Source organism: Petaurus breviceps, unplaced genomic scaffold, assembly GCF_028583685.1.
Source record: "Petaurus breviceps papuanus isolate PSGF00001 unplaced genomic scaffold, PetGlider_PUasm1.0 90638, whole genome shotgun sequence".
Classification (NCBI taxonomy): Eukaryota; Metazoa; Chordata; class Mammalia; order Diprotodontia; family Petauridae; genus Petaurus; species Petaurus breviceps.
The window spans coordinates 9,238,041-9,245,635 of NW_027187295.1; the positions used below are offsets into that span (position 1 = coordinate 9,238,041).

At 31.4% G+C, this 7,595-nt stretch overlaps 1 protein-coding gene across 1 annotated transcript in view; it reads left to right on the top strand.

Moving 5' to 3' along the window:
* ANKAR (ankyrin and armadillo repeat containing) overlaps positions 1-7,595 on the top strand; it is a 94,115-nt gene that overhangs the window by 35,706 nt on the left and 50,814 nt on the right. The window lies entirely within an intron of this gene.

Here is a 7,595-nt window from a genome sequence, read left to right on the forward strand (position 1 = left end):
AATTTGACTTACTGAAATTTTTCACTTGACTTAATTTTGTTTTGAATTATAAATTATAATTTTTATTTTAAAGACTGTATTATCATAGAATTTTAGAATTGGAAGAGACTTCTTGTCTTCACTCCCAAATGAGGAAGAAATTCTTTATGTAATGTTCCTGAAAATGATCATCCCACTTCTCCTTGAACACAATGATATTGCTGATTCCGTGTTTAGACAGTTTGATTAGAAAGTTCTTTTTTATTTTGGGCCAAAATCTTAACGTGTCCCAGCATTGCCCCCTAGTTCTATCTCTGGAGCCACACAGAGGAAGTCTAATCCTTCTTCTAGATAACAATCCTTTAAATACAATGTAATGGATGAGGATGCCCCTGGTTTCAGAGGACGTTGTAATGATTGCATTGGAGATTCAGAACACTGTATACAGGGTAGCTGCAGTGAGATCTATGGGAACTCAAGAGTGAGCAGTCTAGCAATCCACACAGGAAAAGCCAAATAGAAGAAGAATGCATATTGCCCAGATTGTGGTATGCAAGTGGAAAGACAACACATTGAGTTCATATCAGTATCTTGGACAGGTGCTACAAATGAACAGAAAGCTGGACATGGAAATTAAATTTCATATTTGTAAAATTATGTAGTGCTTTCAGTGCCAAGCTTCTCCTTAGGGCCAAAAATGATTTCTGTGAGTTTTTTTAAATATAGATTTTGCTTTGACTTCTGTAGGCAACTACAAATAAGCAATCAACAAATACAAAATAAGAGACTGTAAACAAGTATGCATTTGTCTGTAACTTTATTTACTATTATGACTCTTCCCCAAAAGATCTGTATACTGATTTGAATATAGCAGTGCTCATTTTGCCCGCTTTTTCTTTTATCTTCTTTAACTATGTGTATAATGTGAAATTAGTTGTTATTGTTTTGAATTTATTAATCGTAGTTTATGCATTTATGATTCTTTTGGTCCTGTTTTCTTCATTCTACATAATTTAATTTTCCCCACATTTCTTTGTATTTTTCATATTTATCATTTCTTCTAGTTCAAGAGCATCCTGTTATATCTGTATGCCATGATTTGTTCAACCTTTCCTTACTTGACAGATGCCTATGTTCCCAGTTTTTTTTTACTATTATAAATAGTTCTTCTAAGAATATTTTTAATACACATAAAAATTTTTTCCCCAATGTCAGTAAATTCTCTAGGTTTCTTGTGTCAAAGGAATGTACACATTTTTGTAACACCATATAATTCCATATTGCTTTCTTAAAAATTGGAGAAAGTCACAACTCTGCCAGTGGTGTAATAATAACCTGTATCTTCCCGTAGCCAGTTAGATGGAGATCAAGTAGAAGCTGAAAGTTGTTTTAATTTACCTTCTCTGACCATTAGAGATTTTGAAATTTTCTGCATACAACTGTTGGTTATGTTTTCCCTTTTGAGATCAGCTTCTTATATTCTTTGACTTTTTACTTTAAGAATGGCTCTTACTCTGACAAATTTATGTCAGCTCATGGATTTTGGACGTTAGACTTATATTGGAAATTTTTGATATGAAGATTTTTTTCAAAATGTTTTTCTTTCCTATTTCACTTGCATTGATTTTTAAAAAGCTTTATCTTTTTATATAATTTAATTCATCTATTTTGTCATAATTTCTTTCAAGTCATGGTTTGTTAAGAATGTATCTCTTCACAGCTATGTAAGATGTAATAATATTTTTTTCATATAGTTTTTTTTAATGTAAGTTTAAAAGTACTTCAGTAATTGATCTATTAGGAATTTATTCTTGTATATAGTGAAAGATTTTGTTCTGTTCCTATTTTTTCCACACTGCCATTCAGTTTCCACAACAATATTTGTGGAATAATGAATACTTTCCCTAGACTTTCATGATGCCAGGTTTATTGAACACTAGACTTCTGTATGCATCTGATTACTCACTCCCTAACCTATTTTACTAACATCTTTTTATGTTTTTATCCAGCTCCACATGATATTGGTAATTCCATCTTTATAGTACAATTCAAACCTGAGAGTAAAAGTCTTTCTTCTTTTTTTTTCTACATATTCCCTTAGTTCCCAATTAATGTGAACAATGAATCCCCTGAAGAAACTCAATGTATTCAAATTTGATTTATTTGAAGCAGTATTTGTATAAAATATGGTAACTGGCTTCAGCCCAATGGAAATTTGTTGTGCAAATTTTTTAAATGCCAGCACTTCAGGAGATTCCTTATTTGCACTACTCAAGATCTAACTGTTTTCTTAACCTTTTGTCTTATATGGATTATTATTATTTTTTATCTAAATTTGAATGTATGCTATAGGTGTTTGATCAGCATAATGTTAAATCTGGAAATCACTTTGAATAATATTGTCACCTTTATTTTTATTAGATTTACTTAACAGAAAAAGAGAAAAAAACATTAATATTAAATAACTCTCTGATTGTTTATTTCTTCTGTTAATTGTAAAAATTATTTGATCTTGACTTTTTATGTTATAAGCAGGTAGGTGCTACAGGGCATAGAGCACTGGGTCTAGAGTCAGAAAAAACATGAGTTCAAATCTAGCTTCAGACACTTACTAGTTGTGTGACCTTGGTCAAGTCACTTAACTCTGACTCTGTTTCCTCAACTGTAAAATGGGGATACTAATAACACCCACATCCTAGGGTTGTTTAGAAGAACAAATGAGATAAGATTTGTAAAGTGCTTAGAATAATACCTGGCACATAGTAGGCATTATATAAGTGCTAACTAATAATAATTTTCTGTATATATCTTGATAGGTTAATTCTCAGATATTTAGTACACAGTCATTATTTTAAATAGTACTTTTTTTCTGTTTTATTGGTGAAATGTAGAAATGCTGTTGATTTTTGTGAGTCTTGTCTATTATTTCAATTAACATTTTTGTTCATTCCCCAAAATTGTCTAAATAAAACTGCAAAATAAATATATATTTGTATGTACATAAACATTCCTGGAACTTTTAAATATATTGGCATAATCATATTTTTTTCTTATTTGCTTGTTAATATGGCAGCATGATAATGCATAATGTGCTGATAGTGTCAGAAAGAATTTTGAATCTTGCTTCTAATACCTATTAGTTGTATAACCCTAAGCAAATCACTAGGGGCCTCAAGTAACTCCCCAAGACAAATATAATAAATCATATTGGAGTTTAATCTATTCTTTTGGAAGAAGTACCCACAGCAGGTGTCCCTTTCCATATGATTTATTACGCTAATTTTATCCCTAATGTTGAGCCACCTTTAAAATAGAAATCCCATTTGACAAACATAATGAATTTTTTAAAAATGCATGAGTTTATATAGACTGACATGTTCTTTGATTGTTGTTTGAATTGACTTGTGGATCCATCTAGATGGATTTTTTTTTATGCAGCAGTTTATTAATGGCATGTTCAATTTATTTCCTAAAATTGGTTTCTTTAGATCTTCTTTTGGTCAGTGTAGCTGTTTCATATTTTAAACGGTACTAATACATTTCATTTATATTGTGAGTTCTATTGGCAAATAACTTCATGTTATATTTTCTAATAATTTTATTTCTTTGGTATTTATTCTGGTTTTCCTCTTCTAATTTTTTATTTTGGCATTATGGCTTTCCATTCTCTTTGTTTTGCTTAATTCAGCAAATGATTAACTCAATTTATCTACCTTTTGAAAAAGTACGTGTCGAATTTAATAATAGCTAATATTTACATAGCAGTTCAATGTTTGCAAAGTACTTTACATAAATTATTTATGAATTCAATTACTCACTTTTAATTTTGCTAATTTCTTATTTGATTTTAGTGAATTCTATTATTATGCATATATTTGCTGATTTTCTAATTTCTTGTAATCATAAACAACTCTTTTGTTTAATATAATAATAGTAATAACTAGCATTTATATACATGTCATTTAAATATATTTTCATCACTTTATTCAATTTTGTAATTTTTTATCTCAGTTTGACTTATATACTAAAAATGGGATATTGGTATCTCTTTTTTTTTCACTTTTTTTTCTTTTTGGAGGTCAGTTGGGGTTAAGCAACTTGCCCAAGGTCACATAGCTAGTAAGTGTTAAGTGTCTGAGGCTGGATTTGAACTCAGGTCCTCCTGATTCCAGGGCCAGTGCTCTATTCACTACACCACCTAGCTGCCCCAATATCTCTTGCTATTAATGTTTTTTCTCTCAATTTTTTTGTAATTCAGTTTTATTTTCCCTTAAAATGTAGTCACAATACCACCCACATACATATATTATCTAATATTAGTGTTCTCTTGCTGTCAATTTTTCCTTTAATCATGATATAGTTACTTTATCATACTTAATGCTTTCTAATTTAGAATTTAATTTTACTGGAAACATGATTGCTAATCCTGATATTTTAGAATCAACTTATGTATAACAAAAAAATGTCCAAATTCTAATTTTAAGTCTATACATGTCCTTCTGTCTCAGATATTTTTTCTTTAGGGAGCATGTTTTTATGACTTGTCTTTTTTTTTTTTTCATACTATAGCCTATTTTATTTTATAGATGAATTAAATCCATTAACTTTCAGAGTTATAATTGTTATTTTATTTTTTCCATCTATCATGCTCAGCTGTTTTTTCTTTTAAGATCTAAATTATGTTCACTTAAAATAGTTCAATATTAGACATTTACTTTGACTACAACATAGATGTAATTCATATCCTACTCCTTACAAAAATGACCATTTAGCTAACAACCATATTCTCAAACCCAGTTTCTAGATTAGTATTTTTTTCCTTTTAAATTTTAACCCCTTCTCTTTCTCTTTTGTCTTTCCTAAATAGGATGGCTTATTTTAAAATCTCCCAATCTCTTTTCATCTCCACTTTTGATTGTTCAATGTTTGTAGACCCCACAATCAAATAATTCCTTTTCTTGAATTTTCCTTTCCTTTTAAAAACCTAAGTACACAAATGTTAAATGTTTGGTAATATATTAGTCTCTTTTCTATCCCCTTCTACTCCCATTTTTTAACTTTAGTTATTTTTTAAAATGACCTTCCATTTTGGCATTTTATCAAATCGTTGATAAAATTATGAATTTTATAACGAGTTAAAAATCGTTGTTGCCTTGATGTTCTCCTTTGATATGTATGAATATTAAGCACAGTAGTAGCAGAATGTGTTGCTATGTGATAAGCACCAAGTATTGCAAACCCTTTCAGTTTATGTACTTAATATATTCACCTCACATTTATTAAAGATATCAAACATAATCAAGAATATTATAAAACATCACTCTACAAATATACAACAATGCACAGAATAAATTACAATTATGAATACACCAGTTCTTTCCATCATTGGATACTACTTCAGATTATAACAACTCCTCTGGGTTTTTGTTGTTTCTGATTAAAATTCATGTTATTTTCCCACCCACTGCTTTTCCCTTCTTACTTAGGGCATTTTCAGGTTTTATAGCACTCGGGTATTATTTTACTTACCATATATAACTTTTATATAGATTTAGTTTCTCTTGATTTTGTGATTAAGAGTTTTACCTGATAGTTTCCCTTATTTTCTTTTTAAATTTCCTGAAGTATAATGTTCTCTACAAGAATTACCTGGAGGTTTGTTCTTTAGCTGATTTACATATTTAAGGCCTTGTTCATGTATGGGATTTGGTGTGTGGTTTCTCAGACTGTTCACTAAAGTATAAGAAGCCTTAGGCCTCACTTTTGTTTTCCTAGAAATCACATGATTTAAGAGAAATGAAACTTTAGATATCCTTCTGCATAAGCTGTTTCATCTTTACTTTACCTCTAGTCAGCTCACCATCACCTCACATACCATATTAGGGAATGTAACTGCAAGAGCCAATCCTAAGTAAAGCTTTGCATAGATAGTAATGTATATGAGGGGTGAGTGGTCTTATGTTTATTTAATCCAGTTTCTGCTTCTGTGCCTTGGCCTCCTCTCTCTGGGTATAATTCCAGTGACTGGACCACCCGCTTCTTGCGAAATTCTAATAAAACTTTCTACCTTCACTTTGAGGTCTCTGAGTAGCCAATTTGGGTTAGGGTCTCCGTATCCCATACAGTCAGGTTTTCTTTTGCTTGTAAAAATTCTAAGATAAGCTGTGGGGAATTTAAAATGTACATATTTTTAAGCTTAACATGTCATTGTGCTATTGTTTAGCACTCTCAGTCAAGTTAGACTCTTCATGACCCCATTTGGGGTTTTATTGGCAAAGATACTTGAGTAGCATTGAGGTTTGCCATTTCCTTCTCCAGCTCATTTTACAGATGAGGAACCTGAGGTAAACAGAGTTAAGTGACTTGCCCAGGGTCACACAGTTGCTAAGTGTCTAAGGCCAGATGTGAACTCAGAAATTAGGAAGATGAATCTTCCTGACCCCAGACCCAGCACTCTAATCACTGTGTCACCTAGTTGAGCCTCATATTATTACTAGGTTAGCTAGATCGATGAATCTAGGGCGATGTACAATTTCTCTCAACTTTCTCTAAATCACATTCTAGCTTTTTCTTTGTTTCGTTGTGAAGGGTGAATTATCCTTGCAATTTCAACTTGATACCCTGATAGGAGATTGCTTTTCTTTTCAGCTACTTCTAAGATCCTTTCCTTATTAATGAAGATTTGTAATATGATGACAATGTGTTAGATAAATTTAAACTGATTTTTTTCTCTAAAAAAGCACTGCACATAATTCTGTTAACCTGTATCTGTCATAAATTGTGGAAAATTACCTTAAGCAATTTCCTGAAAATAGTGATTATATTTTAATTTGTATTTTACATAACAGGCTTAAAGCAGGGAGACCAAAGGAGAAACTATTCAGTAGCCTAGATAAACCAGTGAAAAGGACAGTATTAGATACTAGCTCATTAGAATGGCAGGATCAAGAGAAAATTTTTGGTTTTTTGTTAGTAGCTTCTTGAGCATGTTTGATGGTATAAAGAATAAGTTAATTCTGAGGGAAAACTTAAAGATCAGCCTTTTTGTATATTCCTCAAGCTTTCCTACCCCATATCTTGGCTCATGTCATTCCCTCCACCTTCAGTCCCAATATAGGAAATTCCTGCACAGAACAAAGACACTGAGGTAAGAAAGGGTGGGATGAATTCCACTGGCAGAAGCATACATCAGTGCTGAGTCTGACCCATCTTTCAAGATCCTATTTAAATGTCTCCTCATATGTTTCCATAATGACCACAAACCAGAAGTTTTTCTTTTAAACTTTTCTTCTGCTTTTAAACCATTGTTTCCTGGAAGAGACAGGGATGTACTGAACAGCATAATAAAAGTAGAAAGAGAACAAGAAGTTTGGTTCAGGACTGAGAGAAATAAAGTGGCAGAATGAAGGAGACTTATGGGTAGCAAGATCTATTTATCTGAAGAAGTTAGGACAGGTTAGGCAGAAAAAAAATATTCATATAGAGTGCTATAATTTAAACAATAGGTAAAACTAATCAAAGTAACATCATTATTTGTGTGTGCATTTTATCTCCTTTAAGAGATTTCAAGGGTATTCAGGGCAGTACCATGTCTAAACCACACACACATACACACA